Genomic DNA, 16,136 nt, shown 5'->3' on the forward strand with positions numbered 1-16,136 from the left:
ATTTATATATATATATAAAACCACAACATTGCTGATAGGCTAAAAAGCAGCACTGAGCTCAGAACAAATAACCACTGAGACTTCCGTAAGCACTTTACAAACACATTGGCAAAACATAGTTGTGAGTGTGAGTGTTCTGGCTTTTGCAAATTTAATTTTTTTGGTGTTAGACCAGATTAATACTGCAAACTTTTTAAATAGTTGTAATTATGTATTGGAAGTCAGGAACTTAAATAGCAAATGTTAATTAAAGCTGATAACTGGCTTAAATGAAAATATCAATGTTAAATGTTTGTTGAAGATGAAGTTATTATGACAGACATTTATGTGGTTTAAGGGTGAGTTTGTTAAATGAATTAAATGCAACAGATTTGGATGGATATTGTAATTTTAAACAGTTTTTAGTAACAGTAAATTGTGAGTTGTGTGATTAGTCTGACATCAAGGCTGATTGTTCAGTTACATTTTATATCATGTTGGGAGGGTTATTTAAACTGTGTGTTTTAAACTGGGTACATTTTTGATGAAGTTCCATCTTTTTAAAATAAAAAGGAAAGTAAGCATTTAAGAAAGTCTTAGTGGTTATTTGTTCTAAGCTCAGTGTTGCTTTTTAGCCTTATAAGCAAGTTTATAAGCAAGGTTGTGGTTTTACATTAATTTTAGGTGTCTTGTTTTGTTATTGAATATATATTTTTATATATATATATATATATATATATATATATATATATGTGTGTGTGTGTGATATATATATATATATATGTTGTATTTATATATATATATATATATATATATATATATATATATATATATATATATATATATATAGTATATATTTATTTAATAATGTTTTCATATTCATGTATTTATATATATATATATATATATATATATATATATATATATATATATATATAGTTATATAATTATATATATTTTATTTATTTATTTCACATTTGTTTACTGGGGAGGTCCAACTGGACAGAGCTGTCCGTTTTCATCGGAGGCCCGGGGAGAAAAGCTCCAGAACAATTGCTAACATACTATACATAAGATATTTACATGAGCATTGTGGTTTAGACATACAGTTATAAAATATAGCAGAAAATATATGACTGCATAAGATATTTACATAATTTATTTTATTTTTATTTATTTTACATTTGTTGACCGGGCTAGTAAGCATAGTGGTTTAGACATACAGTTAAAAGTATAGCAGGTAGTAACATATGATTGTTGTTCATAAAGTATGTTAAGTAGAGATAATCTTAAAGATCTTGTAGTGAAGATAAGACAAGAAAGGAAAAACTAAAAAATACTAGCCTGATAATCTTGAAGATGTAATGAAGATAAGAGAAGAAAGGAAAAACTAAAAATACTAGCCAGTTTGTCAAAAGAGGAGACTATAAAGAAGTTCATATGAGGTTCATTGACATTTTAAGGGAAAGCTTTTCAGCTTAGTCTAGGGGAGAGTTAGTGGGTATAGATGGGACAGTGGGGAGTAGGCGGTGGTGAGTTGGTAAGTAATGTTTGATAAGATATAGTGCATCTGTGCGGGTTTTAAAGAGGAGGTTGATGTTAGCCAGGCGCTAAGCAGTTGCATGTCCAGGAGTTATTTAGGTGGGAAATGAGCTATTTTTTTGAAGATGGTTTTGTTAGGTTGTACTTTGATTTGTAGTGGTGGGGAGTTCCAAGTCTTGGCAATATTGTTAGAATACAGGGAGGCATCAGAGCTGTAATGGCTTTTGGAGATTGCGATTAGTGCCTTGTACGTTGTTCTAAGTTCTCGGTTATTGGAGTAGAGGGTGATCATGTCTTGTAAGGCTGGAGATGTTCTTCATCTCACATTGCTGCAGTCCTTACACTTGGGTAGTCCGCTGTCCTCGGTCGGCCCGAATATCAAAGTATTAGGCTGACGTCGGTCAAGGCGCTTAAGACTGACATCAGGACGTCAGGGTACAAATGCGCATGTCCGACGTCATATCCTCAGTCTTTTTTGCCGCATGGTCCGATGCAGAAGCAGCGTTGCAAGTGCCGTTCGGCGTTCTGAAATTTTTCAATTCGGAGTTTCAGACCGAGTCAAAGTTGGCTAAGTACCCGTTGGGAATATTTTAGTTTTTTCTTGCCTCAGTGGTTTACCGGATGTCAGAAAAAGTGAATAACTGTATTTCTTGTGGGAAACAGATACCGCATAGAGATTATCATACTTTGTGTATTCCTTGTTTGGGGCCTGAGCACGACGTTGTTGGGTGTCACTTTTGTGCTAGGTTTAATAAGTGCACTATTAAGCGAAGGTTAGATTGTGCCAGGTTGGTCTTCGGGAAGCGGTGCAATTACAATATGCCATCGGATGCTCCGACGCCCGCTTCTTCGAAGAAGCGCAAAGACAAAGCAGCTAAACCCAGACAAGAAGAGTCGTCCGTACCGGACGCCGGTTCTTTAGAGGCGTCAGTGGAACCGGTGGTTCCACCGGAGGCTTCTCTGGAGTCCCAGGGGGAGACTTTGTTATTGCAGGATGTGGCCTCTCAGGAGGCAGGTCAGGCTGAAGGGGCTTCTCAGGTTACTGTACTCCCCTCCCTTCCTAGGGTGGTTAGGCCCTCTCCTTCTGTTTCCAAGGCTTCTCCCAGAGGCAGGCCAGGTTTAGCTTCTGTTGGTGTCACTCCTAGTTCTTCAGGATCTGTGCCCAAGAAGCACATGCTCAAAATGGCAGAAGATTTAATTACTTTGATTAGGGGTTCTTTGCCCCCTCCTGATAAGAGGCCTAGGGTGGAACCAGAGTTGGGGAGTTTTGAGCAGGTTTCGGATGTTTCAGAGTCTTCGGCTGAAGACTTGCAGGAGTATTCTCCTTATTCTGATTCTGATGTGGATGATTCTACTCCTTCTGCTTCTCCTCCAGAGGATTTTTCTTTTTCAGAGACTCTTCATTCCATGAGGGAACATTTTAAGTGGGAAGGTCAGGACTTCTCTGATTCCAGGAAAAGGCTTAGGGAATTTTTGCTTTTACCCCAGCATAGGCCTTTGGCTATACCACCTGTTCTGGATGTTGTGGAAGATGTGTTTGCAGAGGCTTCACTTAATCCTGATTCTTTGCCTCCTGCTCCTGTTAAACCGGACAGGTATTACAGGGTGCCTGAAGCTCATAAATATCTGTATAAGAGTCCTAGGGCGGACCCAGAAACAGTTAGTCAGGGACCTAAGGGTGTCAAGGCCTCTGTGGTATAAAATCCGGTTCCTCCAGATAAAGAGGCCAGAGCTTTGGATAGATGGGGAAAGAAAGTCTATACTTCTTCCACCTTAGCTATGAGGGCTTTGAATTGCCAGTTTCACATGTTGAAATATCAAAACTATCTTCTTTCTCAATTGAAGTCTAAGGTAGATGCTCTGGCGGAAGGCATTGAGTGTAAAGAATTACAAGATTTGGTACATGTTTCTGAACAGGTGGGTAAGCATTCTTTACAATGTGGATTTGATGCTGTACAGGCCTCGTCTAGGGTGGCTGCCACTGGGTCAGTTCTTCGCAGGCACGCCTGGCTGAGGGATCAGAACTTATCTGACCATGTTAAGACAAGGATTTTAGATGCTCCTTTACAGTCTGATGTATTGTTTGGTTCACCTGTGGAGGCAGTTTTAAAGAAAATGGAAGACAAGGCTAAGTCTATGCAGACTGTTAAAGATTTTTTGCAAGTTCAGCCTCCGAAGTTTAGTAGGAATTGGCCTGCTAAGGGGTGGACGTACCCTTCTTATGATTCACAGTCTAGAAGATCTAGACGTGGTAGGGGTAGAGCTCAGGGCTCTTTCAGACCTAGAACAGGGAGTTCACCTGCACAGTCTTCGGGTGAGGGCAGGGGTCAGTCCTTTCGTAAACAGGCCCAATGACCTACCTTTTCAGCTGCCAGAGCCTTCTTGTCTGGCAGCACCTTTGGGAGGAAGGTTGGCACTCTTCAAAGAAAATTGGAGTTTAATTACCCAGGACAGATGGGTATTGGATATTATACACCAAGGTTACAGGTTTTATTTCCATTCCTTGCCTCCTTTCAAAGGCATGCCAGACGTTCCTCCTCAGCAAAGAATAGAGGCTCACAAACAAATTTCTCTGCTGCTGCAAATAGGGGCCATACAGCCGGTCCCTCTGCCAGAAGTAGGCCTAGGATTTTATTCTCGCCTGTTCCTAGTACCAAAGAAGGGGAACACGTGGAGACCAATTTTGGATTTGTCTATCCTCAACACTTATCTGGACATTCCCAAGTTCAAAATGTTGACGTTACAACAGCTTTTACCTCTGCTGGGCAAAGATCACTGGATGGTGACTCTGGATCTCAAGGAGGCTTACCTTCATGTTCCTATCAGGCTAAGTTGCAGGAAGTATCTGCGTTTTCGAGCTGGGACTTCTCATTATCAGTTCTCTGCATTGCCCTTTGGCTTATCTACTGCGCCCAGAGTGTTCACAAAGGTTCTGGCTCCAGTGATAGCTTTCTTCAGGCTAAAAGGAATACAGATCTATCCTTATTTGGACGATTGCCTGATTCTGGCCAAAGGAAGGGACGAGCTTCTTCATCATTTGCAATATGTGATAGCAGTGCTAAGATGCCTGGGGTATTCTGTGAATGAAATAAAGTCCAGTCTAGTACCCTCTCAAGACATGTGCTTTCTGGGTGTGAGAGTGAATACAGCATCCCAGATGGCCTTTTTGACCCCGGACAAACAAAAGAATCTTTCCCTTTACTTCCATCAATTGTCTCATCAGTCCAGGCTGACTGCAAGGACAGTCCTTCAAGCCTTGGGGTTCATGGCATCTTGTATTCTGGTGCTTCCCAATGCCAAACTGCATATGAGGAAGCTACAATGGTATCTCAAAAATGTATGGACACAGCACTGCCAAGATATGGACACTGTCATTCAGATAATACCTTGCATTCAAAAGGAATTTTTGTGGTGGGCTCAGGAATGTCACCTAAACAAGGGACTCTCTGTGACCCGGCCAGAGGCGAGTCAGATTCTAACGACAGATGCCTCAGACAAAGCTTGGGGAGCTCATCTAAATGGAAAGTGGATACAAGACACGTGGCCTGCCAGACTACAACATCTACATATCAACTTGAAGGAGATGTTAGCAGTCCAATTTGCATTAATAGCTTTCAAGGATTTACTTCTTCCAGGGCAGGTGTTGGTTCTAACAGACAACACAACTGTCATGTGGTACATCAACAAGCAAGGGGGAACACATTCTTATCCTCTATGCAGACAAGCTATGATTTTGTGGGAGACTGCTCTCAGTTTACAGCTCAATCTTCAGGCAAGGTTTCTGCCGGGAGCACAGAACTCCTTAGCAGATGTGTTGAGCAGACGAATTATGGATCCCCACGAGTGGAAATTGGATCCTCATGTATTTCAGAAATTGACAGTGTCATGGGGAACTCCAGACATAGATCTGTTCGCTTCTCCACTAAACTACCAGCTGCCAAAGTTTTGCACAAAAAGGTTTCATCCCACAGCTTGGAAAGTGGATGCTCTTTCTTTCAATTGGAGCAGTCTTCATGTGTATGCCTTTCCACCTCTGCCTCTCCTCCCAAAGGTACTCCTACAGGTCAGACAGGACAAGCCAAAGATGATTCTAATAGCTCCAGATTGGCCTCGACAGCACTGGTACCCATTACTGAGAAGTCTGGTTCGGGAGCCTCCATGGCCTTTGCCTTCGATTCCACACCTGCTGTCTCAAGAGAACAGTCATTTACTCAATGTCAAACTTCACTCTCTTCACCTAACAGCCTGGCATATTCTGTTTTAAACCCTGGAGGGTCTCAGCTTCCGCAGCAAGTTTTGAATGTGATTTTGGAGGCCAGAAGGCCTAGTACAAGGAAAGTATACGCAGATAAATGGAAGAGATTTTTATTTTGGAGTGCAGCAAAGGAATTTGATGTTGCTAAGCCTAATTTAAGTGTGGCTCTTCAATATCTTGCTGAGTTACTGGACAAAGGTTTGTCCTTCTCTTCTATTAAGATTCATGCTGCAGCAATTTCTGCTCACTATGACTGTGATCCACCATTGTTTTCTCATCCTTTGTTTAAGCAATTCCTTAGAGGGCAAAGAATATAAGACCCCACGTAGAGCTCCTACTCCTGCTTGGGATCTCAATTTTGTGTTGGAGAAACTCACTCTACAACCTTTTGAGCCTGCAGCTACTGCCGAGTTGAAATATTTATCATGGAAGACTGCTTTTTTGTTGGCCATTACCTCTGCGAGAAGGGTTTCTGAATTACAGGCCCTTATGGCAGTTGAGCCTTTCTTAATTTTCCGTAAGGATAGGGTATCTTTACGTACTAATCCTTCCTTTATGCCTAAAGTGGTTTCTAGTGTGGCTTTAAACCAAACTATTCATTTGCCTACTTTTTATGTAAACCCCCAAAATAAAGGGGAAAAGATTTTGCACACCTTGGATATACACAGGCAGTTGCGATATTATTTGAGCAGAACTAAAGGGTTCAGGCAGTCTCAGCAGTTGTTTGTTTCTTTTGCTTTGGGTTCTCAGGGCAAGCCTGTGTCAAAACAAACTATTTCTAAGTGGATTGGGTTTTGTATTGCTTTCTGTTATTCCCATCATGGTAAGGAGATTCCAGCTGGGATTAGGCCTCATTCCACTAGAGCTACTGCCACTTCTACAGCTTTTTTGAGGGGGGTGGCAACTAAAGATATTTTGGAGGCAGCTACTTGGAGTTCAGTGCATACTTTCTCTAAGCATTACCACCTTCCTCTTTACTCTAAATCTAGGGCTGGGTTTGCCACTGCTATTTTACAGGGCATTTTGGCAGCTCCTACTACTTTATAGTTTTGCCATCCTCCCTTACCTCTGCTTTGGGATTCTACCCAAGTGTAAGGACTGCAGCAATGTGAGATGAAGAACATAGTACAGTTTTGTACCTAACATAAATGTAGATGTTCGAAGATCCACATTGCTGCAGTCCGATTTACCCTCCCTCCTTCCCCTCTGTTGTTAGAGGCGGTTGTGTGGTTTGGGTTGTAAATATTGTGCATATTGTATATATTGTTCATTTGTTTAGTGCAAGGGTGGTTGGTTGTTTTTTGCTGTCTTTTGGTTTTGACCTTTCTGTTTAGGGTCTTCTGACATCTGGGGCAAGAAAAGACTGAGGATATGACGTCGGTCATGCGCATTTGTACCCTGACGTCCTGATGTCAGTCTTAAGCGCCTTGACCGACGTCAGCCTAATACTTTGATATTCGGGCCGACCGAGGACAGCGGACTACCCAAGTGTAAGGACTGCAGCAATGTGGATCTTCGAACATCTACATTTATGGTAGGTACAAAACTGTACTTTTTGTCAGGTTGGTACAGTATTTGGTGAGCTAGAAGAAGTCGGTTTAGAGCTAAGGTGTTTGGGAGTTCCAGCCAGGAAAGCTGTTTTAGCGCTTGACAGTGGTGGGTGCGGTAGGAGGAGTTTGTGGTGAATTTTGCTATTTTATTGTAGCATACTGATAGCTTGTGTAAATTGCTCTTGTTTAGATTAATTAGGACAGGTGAAGCATACAAGAGGGTAGAGAGAAGATGGGTATGAGCTAGATTAACTTTACTGTTGCTGGTTAGGCAGTTTTTACATCTGTAAAGAGTACCAAGTTTTTTGTTGACTTTGGTTATTGTATGAGCTATGTGTTTGTCAAATTTGATACTATTTTCAATAATGACCCCTAGTAATTTCGTTTGTGTGATGGGGGAGATAGTGTTATTATCTGATGCAGAAATGGAGAATGGGGGAGTAGGTACTGCTGCTTTGGAAGGATGGAAAAGCATAAGTCGGGTCTTTTTAGGCTTTAGTATTACCTGGAAGTTTGTTAGAGAGGTTTCGATGGATGTAAAGGCTTCTTGGGTCTTGATGTGAAGTTGATGGAGGGTGGGGACAGAGCAGATTAAGGTGGAGTCATCAGCGTATTGAAGCAGATTTGCTAGAGGGGTGGCTTTGTGAAGATTATTTGTAAATATAGTGAAAAGTAGGGGTCCTAGGACTTATTCTTGGGGTACTCCTAGTTTTACAGGAAGTAGGGGGGAAAGGAGTTTTTCCACTGAACAGCTTATTGACGCTGATATATATATATTTCTGATTAGAGCTAGTCGGCATGAAAAAAAAATTTGGAAGAAGCCGACTAATTAATGAATTTATTTCTCCAAAGAAGGTATCCTTTTAATGATTTGTTTAGAATCAAACAAGAGGTTGTCAGTGATTGGATGACCATGTTTCCACCAACTGCCTTGACAGGCTTTCTTCTGGTAAGGATGGGCTTAACAACAAGAAAGTAGATAATTTAAATAGGAATGACAATCGAAAATGTGCATTTCCAGTACTTATTATTACTGATAGTCAAGCTGTTCATCATATAATTTGTAGTAACTGGAAAATCATCCTAGGTAACCCAGAATTAAGTAAAATTATAGGTGAGGTACCACAGTTTGTTTTTAAGAAATCATTAAATTTGAAATTGATTTAGTTAGTGAATATAGGTTACTTAACACTGTCTGCACATTTTGTGTGGTAATTGTAGACAGTGTAGGTACATCAGCAATGTTAGGATAGTTTTGAATTTTAAGTTCAAAGCCCAAGAAAAATACAACTGTCCTAGTAGCTGTATTGTATATTTGGCAGTATAACTGTCCACAATAATACGTCGTTCAAAGCATTAGAGAGTTAAGGTTCAGAATACACGAACACAATAAAGCCATTAAGGATAGAGATTTAACAAATGCTTTGGCCAAACATAGAGTTGATTGTAAGGGCTTTAGGAAATTTCATTTCTCTGTGTTAGAACAGATTAGGACAGTGAGTTTTATTTTTAGTTATGATAATGTCGTAGAAATCAGGGAGTTAAAGTGGCAGATACTGCTGAGAGCAGATAAGTACCCTGGCTTGAATGAATATAGCAGTGTTAAATGTCTATTAAAATTGAAGGTTAATTAATTCAAGAAAATAATTACAACGTTTTTAATACAAACTGTTTAGATTTTTTATCATGTTTGAGCAATACTATTATTTTAAATGGTTTGAACATGTCTAATTGGATGAGTTATATGATTGGTTAACAGTGCATTCACAACATTTAAGGGAGGAAGTTTTAAATGTACTTTGTGTATTAAAGTTACTTCTGATGAAATTCCATGTTTTGATTAAAAGGAATAAAAGCTTTAAGTTTTTTTTCTTTTTTTTTTGCTGAGTACAGTGTTGCTGCGTTCTGGCTTTAGTACAAGGTTTAGTGTGTGCATTTACTTTGCACCTTGAAGTTTGGTGGTTTATTGTTATTCATATTTATATATATGTTAAATATTTATATAAATGTATGTATGTATATATATATATATATATATATATATATTTTTTTTTTTTTTTTCATTTAAAATCAGGTCTTCACCGTTGATATGTGATAATCAATTAAATGACCTTTTATAACATTGATTTTCATGAAATGTGGGTGTTGTCTGGAATAGTCCAGAAAATTTGTCTATACATCTTTTTGCAGTAATTGCTGGACTGAAATGTGTTATTATCTTTAACCAAAAATAGTTGTGTATATTTATATATATATACATATATATATATATATGTATATATATATATATATATATATATATATATATACGTGTGTGTGTGTATATATATATATATATATATATATATATATATATATATATATATATATATAAATACAGTGGATATAAAAAGTTTACACACCCCTGTTAAAATGCCAGGTTTTTGTGATATAAAAATATGAGACCACAATAAATCATTTCAAAACTTTTCTCACTTTTAATGTGACCTATAACCTGTACAATTCAGTTGAAAAACAAACCTGTTAGGGGAAAAAAATATATAAAAAAAAAAAAAAAAAAAAAAAAGTACAATACGCTGGTTGCATAAGTGTGCACACCCTTAAACTAAAACTTTGTTGCATGTGCACACTTTTAAACTAATACTTTGTTGAAGCACCTTTTGATTTAATTACAGCATTCAGTCGTCCTGGGTACATACCTGCCATCAATTAAAGAGACTCTGATTAACCCCAAATAAAATTCAGCTGCCCTAGTGGGATTTTCCTGACATTTACTCAGTTGCCTGCTACAGCAAAAGCCACGGTTCCCAGAGAGCTTACAAAGCATTAAAGGAAGCTCATTGTTGAACGATATCAGTCAGGAGAAGGGTACAAAAAATTACCACAGCATTGGATGTACCATGGAACACAGTGAAGACAGTCATCAAAAAGTGGAGAAAATAAGAGACAACAGTGACATTGTAAAGAACTGGACGTCCCTCCAAAATTGATGAAAAGACAAGATGAAAACTGGTCAGGGAGGCTGCCAAGAGACCTACAGCAACACTGAAGGAGCTTCAGGAATTTCTGGTAAGTACTGGCTGTGTACTACATGTGACAATCTCCCGTATGCTCCATATTTCTGGACTATGGGGTAGGGTTGCAAGACGGAAGCCTTTTCTTATACAAAAAAAATCCAGGCCTGGCTAAAATTTGCAAAACAGTACATCAAGTCTCCCATAAGCATGTAGGAAAATGTGTTATGGCCTGATGAGAACAAGTCTGAACTTTTTGGACACAATTCCAAAAGGTACATTTGGCGCAAAAACAGCATTTCACATCACCAAAAGAACACCAATATCCGCGGTGAAGCATGGTGGTGGCAGTATCATGTTTGGGGTTGCTTTTCCGAAGCTGGAAGTGGGGCTTTAGTCAAGGTGAAGAGAATTATGAACAGTTGCAAATAACCAGTTACTTTTGGCCCAAAACCTTCAGGTGTCTGCTAGAAAGCTGAAGATGAAGAGGAATTTCACCTTTCAACATTACAGTGACCTCAAGCATACATCCAAATCAACAAAAGAATGGCTTCACCAGAAGAAAATTCAAGTTTTGGAATTCCTCAGCCAGAGCCCGGACCAAAATCCAATATAAATCTGTGGGGTGACCTGAAGAGGGCTGTGCATAAGAGATGCCCTCACAATTTGACAAATTTGGAGCACGTTTGCAATGAAGAGTGAGCAAATATTGCCAAGTCAAGATGTGCCATGCTGATTGACTCCTACCCAAGAAGACTGAATGCTGTTATTAAATCAAAAGGTGCTTCATTAAATATTAGTTTAAAAGTGTGCACACACAATAAAATATTAGTTTAAGGGTGTGCACACTTATGCAATCAGTGTATTGTATGTTTATTTATTTATTTTTTTTCCCTTAACAGATTTGTTTGCTTTTCAATTGAATTGTACAGGTTGTACTTCAAGTTAAAGGTGGGAAAAGGTTTGAAATGATTTATTGTGGTCTCATTTTTTTACATCACAAAAACCTGGCATTTTAACAGGGGTGTGTAAATTTTTATATCCACCGTGTGTGTGTGTGTGTGTGTGTGTGTGTGTGTGTGTGTGTGTGTGTGTGTGTGTGTGTGTGTGTGTGTGTGTGTGTGTAGATATATATATATATATATATATATATACATGTATGTATATATGTGTATATATATATATATATATATATATATATATATCTTTATATTTATGTATTTATATACATATTTATATGTATTTATAATGACAGTAACTTCATCTACTTGGCAAAGGAATTAGGCAAGACACGTGTCTGAATGATTTTGGTCTTTAATATCGTAGGAACTTCATCAGAAAAATTAGTAAAATAAATAATAAGTACAGTACAACATGTCAGTCAGCTGCCTTTGTTAGCATATACAGCTAAGGTATAGAGCAGTCGACTGAGGTTTAACCTTTCAGGTAAAGTAGGTGATCTTTGAAAGTTGCAGGTCACCTGTCTGGTGTTGGAGGTGTGGTGTTATGGATTGCATATACAGAAACCAAACCAAATCACTTCTCTGTCCCCTACATTGTAAAACCCTTAACAACATACCTCCAACACCAGATTGGTGGCCAGAACCTTTTATTTTATCTGATTGGTAAAAAGCCATGCTACTACCTTACACCTTATGAAGCTGTAATTTCCATATATGCTAATCCATAACACCACACCTCCAACAACAGATAGGTGACCTGCAATTTTCAAAGATCAACTGTAAGTTACAAAGGTCCTCATTAAACATAACTCCGAGAAATTGAACTCTGTCAAGACTGAAATGCAAAAGCTACAAACTGTGATCACTCAACATCCACAGTTTAAAGAATTCCAATAGCTATTGGATGGTATTTCACCTTGAATCTTAAGGCACGTGACCACGATTTTGTATCTAAAGAAAGAGAAACTTGAAAGGGACCTTGGTTAATACTGAAATTCACAAGCTTATGCCCTAAAGTCTCTGCCATAACACTAGGCACAGTCCAGCCCCACAACAGAATACTGCCACAATCAGACATGCTAATGCATCTTTGGATGATCTCCCACTACTGCCTGTACAACCAGCTAGTGAGAATCATGTCCAACCAATAAGAAGCTTAGGATACGATAGAACTCCGGACCCAACACCAGTTGTTAATGAGCAGCCACTGAGTTTTTTGTCCCAAGACACTCTGCATACCAGAACAAGGACTTGTACAAGAACAAGACCTTATAGAATGAGAGGATGAGCAAGAGGAAGAGGACGTGGCAGAGGCAGAATCTGATATTAAATGGACCCCCTCCCGTTCCCGCTACCAATATCATGGAGCACCTTGAATCACCCATTTTCAACCTAACAGACTGGACTTTCTCCCTCTTACATTTGAAATGGCTTAATAAGGGGTTTGCTTTCATACAGTCTCAGTGAGCCAGTCTTAACAACGTCCTACTTGATCTGAGGTTCTTTTTGAGAAAACTCAATCTCGGATATTTACTTGAAGATGCAAATACAGAACTAACCAATTTTAACTCCCCTCAGGGGAAAAGATTATACACCCCAACGCCGAAAAATACTCTTAAGAGTTTTTCAACTGGTTTGCAGTTGGGACATCGGAGGTCTTCTTTCCCAGGATAAAGTAGGCAAATGGTTTAACTTGTCTCCCCTGGAGCTTACTGCCCTAAATGAACTCAGCAAGGATAAAACATTAAGAATTATGAAAGTGGACAAGGGCCCAGGCATTGTAGTCATGGAACAAACAAGTGTTGAAACAGTTTACAGGTATTAACAAATTTTTAAATGTTTGCCTAACCAAAAATAGAATCTCTCCAGATGAATTTCATTTTATGTCCGAAAGCAACCCTTGCCTTGATAAGCTTTTCGGCATACCAAAAATCCACAAAGACCAAGACAGTCCCTCTTTCAGGCCAATTGTCTTTAGTAAGAAACCAAAAACTGAAAGAATCTCTGAGTTTGTAGACTCTGTACTCAACTCTATAGTACAGTCCACCCCCTACTACTTTAAAGACTTGTGGGCCTTCCTGAATGAGTTTCACCAGCCACTACTTCCCACTGGCAACAACCTGTTAGTCACCCTGGATGTGGAAGCCTTATATTCCAACATCCTCCATTACGAGAGCCTGACTCTAATCCACAAATTACTTTTGAAGGAATCCAAACTCAGCTCCTGCAGAGCTGAAATCATCTGCAGCCTCATTTCTGTAGTGTTGCATAATAATTTTTTCCATTTTGACAGTCAAATTTTCCAACAGAGAGGCTTAGCAATGGGTTCTAAAATGACCCTTGTATACTTGAATTTGGTGCTTAGTGCATGAGAATCAGACACCCTGTCCCACCTCGCAGGATTTGAAAAATTCCTACTTTATTGTTGCTATATCGACAACATCTTTTTTGTGTGGGGAGGATCCTGATCAGAACTTGACAACTCTCCTACCTTGCCTATACACTATTGCTATCTTCACAGCTTCCACACATACTTTACTTTTCTTGCCCTTCTTTAGTCTGACTTCACTACTCCCCCTCTTATTTCACTACCTCCAACCACTGGACCCCTCCCTCTATCCTATCTCTTCTTACCCCCTACCCCTCCCCCTATCCTATCTCTTCTTACCTCCTACCTCTCCTTCTACTTATAACCTTGCGGTGTTTCTACCCCATGCTTGCACATTGCCTATGATCCCCTCCCCCTCTGCCCTCACATAATATCCTACCTTATAAGTATACCCCTAACCTGTGGACGCCATCTTTCTTCTCTTTTTCCCTCCACCTGGCTGCTGTGCGCCTTGCTCCGGTGCTTGTTTTACAGTAAGAGAGTTAACTGTATGTGATTTTTATTGGAAAGTTCTTTGCTGTATATTAACTTTATTAAAGTTTGCACTAACTTTTACTTGCTCGTAAACATAGTTGACTCTGTAATCGCTAGTATCTACAAAGCGAAGTGTTTGCGTACTGTTAAGCATATCTTTGATACAAACGCTCACTTTTAACTGTTTTTGTCACTGCTGCCTCACACTAGCTTTCAGTCGCAGAACTACCACCTCAAACTACCTTACAATCTGTTATAAGATTATTTGCCTATAACATTAATCTTTACAGACATTGCCTAGCAGGATACAGCCTTTTTCCTGTGCCTGGTAGATTTTTTGTTGTTATTCCTCTATTCCACACTATAGTTCTAGTGCCACTCGTTACTTTCCCCTTTTATCTTCTAACCTTGGGCTTTGAAACATCCAATTGCGCCATATAACCAGCACGCTTAGTGATCTGAATCTAGCGCCTCTCTTACTGTGGGGCTCTAACAGATGCTATCCCCACAATTAACCCAATTATACTGTGTTTAGCAAAGTGTCTTTACAATTAATAATCTTTTCCTTATAGTATTATAATTAACTCTTAGTAACTAATGTAATTGTGAACCTCTCTTATCTGACTGTGTATTTCAGAAGGATATAAAACTAATCAAATATGCTGTTATAAATAAGTCTTTTTGCTGATTTACTAAGGGATTTTTTCTACTCCCATTTTATTATAGCTCCCTGCATAACTTGTTTTAATGCCATTGCTTAGCATCACCCTGAATTTGTAGTTGTAACTAGCTTTATTTTGCAGTTATGGTAGTGTGATAAATGTACAAAGTGTTGGACTAACTGATGTTACAGCTGTTACTGGGTTTATGTAACTTCTTTACCTGCTCCTTATTATTGGACTGCCTGCCTTACCACCTTTTTCTGTCTCTCTATCTATTACCAGCTCTGTGTTCCAGACTGTCCCTGTGTCAAACACTTGCATTTTCCCGGGCGGATGCCTCTGAAGACCCGTACTAACTAAGGGAATAACTAAACAGCTCACTGAGAGAATTTTTTCCTTTGTAAAAAAGTGAAAGTATGTATTAATTCATACAGATATAAATTCTATCCATATGATTGTTTAGACTCTGCTAAGCTAGACTAGCTTCTCGGGCAGGAAAGCCAGCAGCCAACCCCCCCCCCTCAGCCATTAACTTCTGCTCTTTTACATAAGTCTTACCTCTCCCTATCCTCCTTCCTACATTCTCTTGTTCTTCCACATGTCCCCCTAACCTGACCAAACTAGGTAGGGACCTCTCTTTACCATTACCTTGCACCTCACTAGAAAGTGTCACTAGCATAGCTCTGTGCATTATACTGCCTTCCCCTTTACTGCACTCTCTCCCTCTCCACTAGTTCTCAGCTCTTCTTGGACTCACCCACTCACTCCCCTCAGTCATATGACACCCTTGGTCTGCGTCCTCACCCTGACCTCCTTCCTACTTGGCTCTGAGCTTTCTTCTACAGTCCCCATGTTTAGACTTACCTCTGGATCACTCTCTTTCTTCACTGATTGTCTTCCACCACACTCTGCTCTCTTGGCTCTTCCCGCTCCGTTCGCCCTGCGGGCTCACTCCGCTCCCCTACCCTGCCCCCAATTTCCACCCGCCCCCCACTACTCCTACATATATTACTTTAGAGGACACACCCTCACTTGACTAACTCCAATCAAATACACCTCATCATTAACACCCTCAACCCCTTTAGCATCACTTCACATCCACTTATTACATAACTTAAACTTCTCCTTTCTCTCAGGTCAGACTACTACTTCTCAGTTTTGCTACAAATCTACCCCTTATTACCTCTCTCATCACCCTTAACTTTGAAATGCCTGCATTATTTATCCCTTTACAACTCCAACTACTTTTCTGTATCTCTCTCCTAACTCCTCTAGCCACTACCTATCTCCTTACATCATATGAACAACC

General features: G+C 39.5%; 1 protein-coding gene across 10 annotated transcripts in view; it reads left to right on the forward strand.

The window, feature by feature from the left end:
- Nucleotides 1-16,136, forward strand: part of DIP2C (disco interacting protein 2 homolog C) — a 2,757,794-nt gene that overhangs the window by 2,232,036 nt on the left and 509,622 nt on the right. The window lies entirely within an intron of this gene.

Source organism: Protopterus annectens, chromosome 3.part0 (genome assembly GCF_019279795.1).
Source record: "Protopterus annectens isolate FY-2018-M chromosome 3.part0, PAN1.0, whole genome shotgun sequence".
Taxonomy (NCBI): Eukaryota; Metazoa; Chordata; order Ceratodontiformes; family Protopteridae; genus Protopterus; species Protopterus annectens.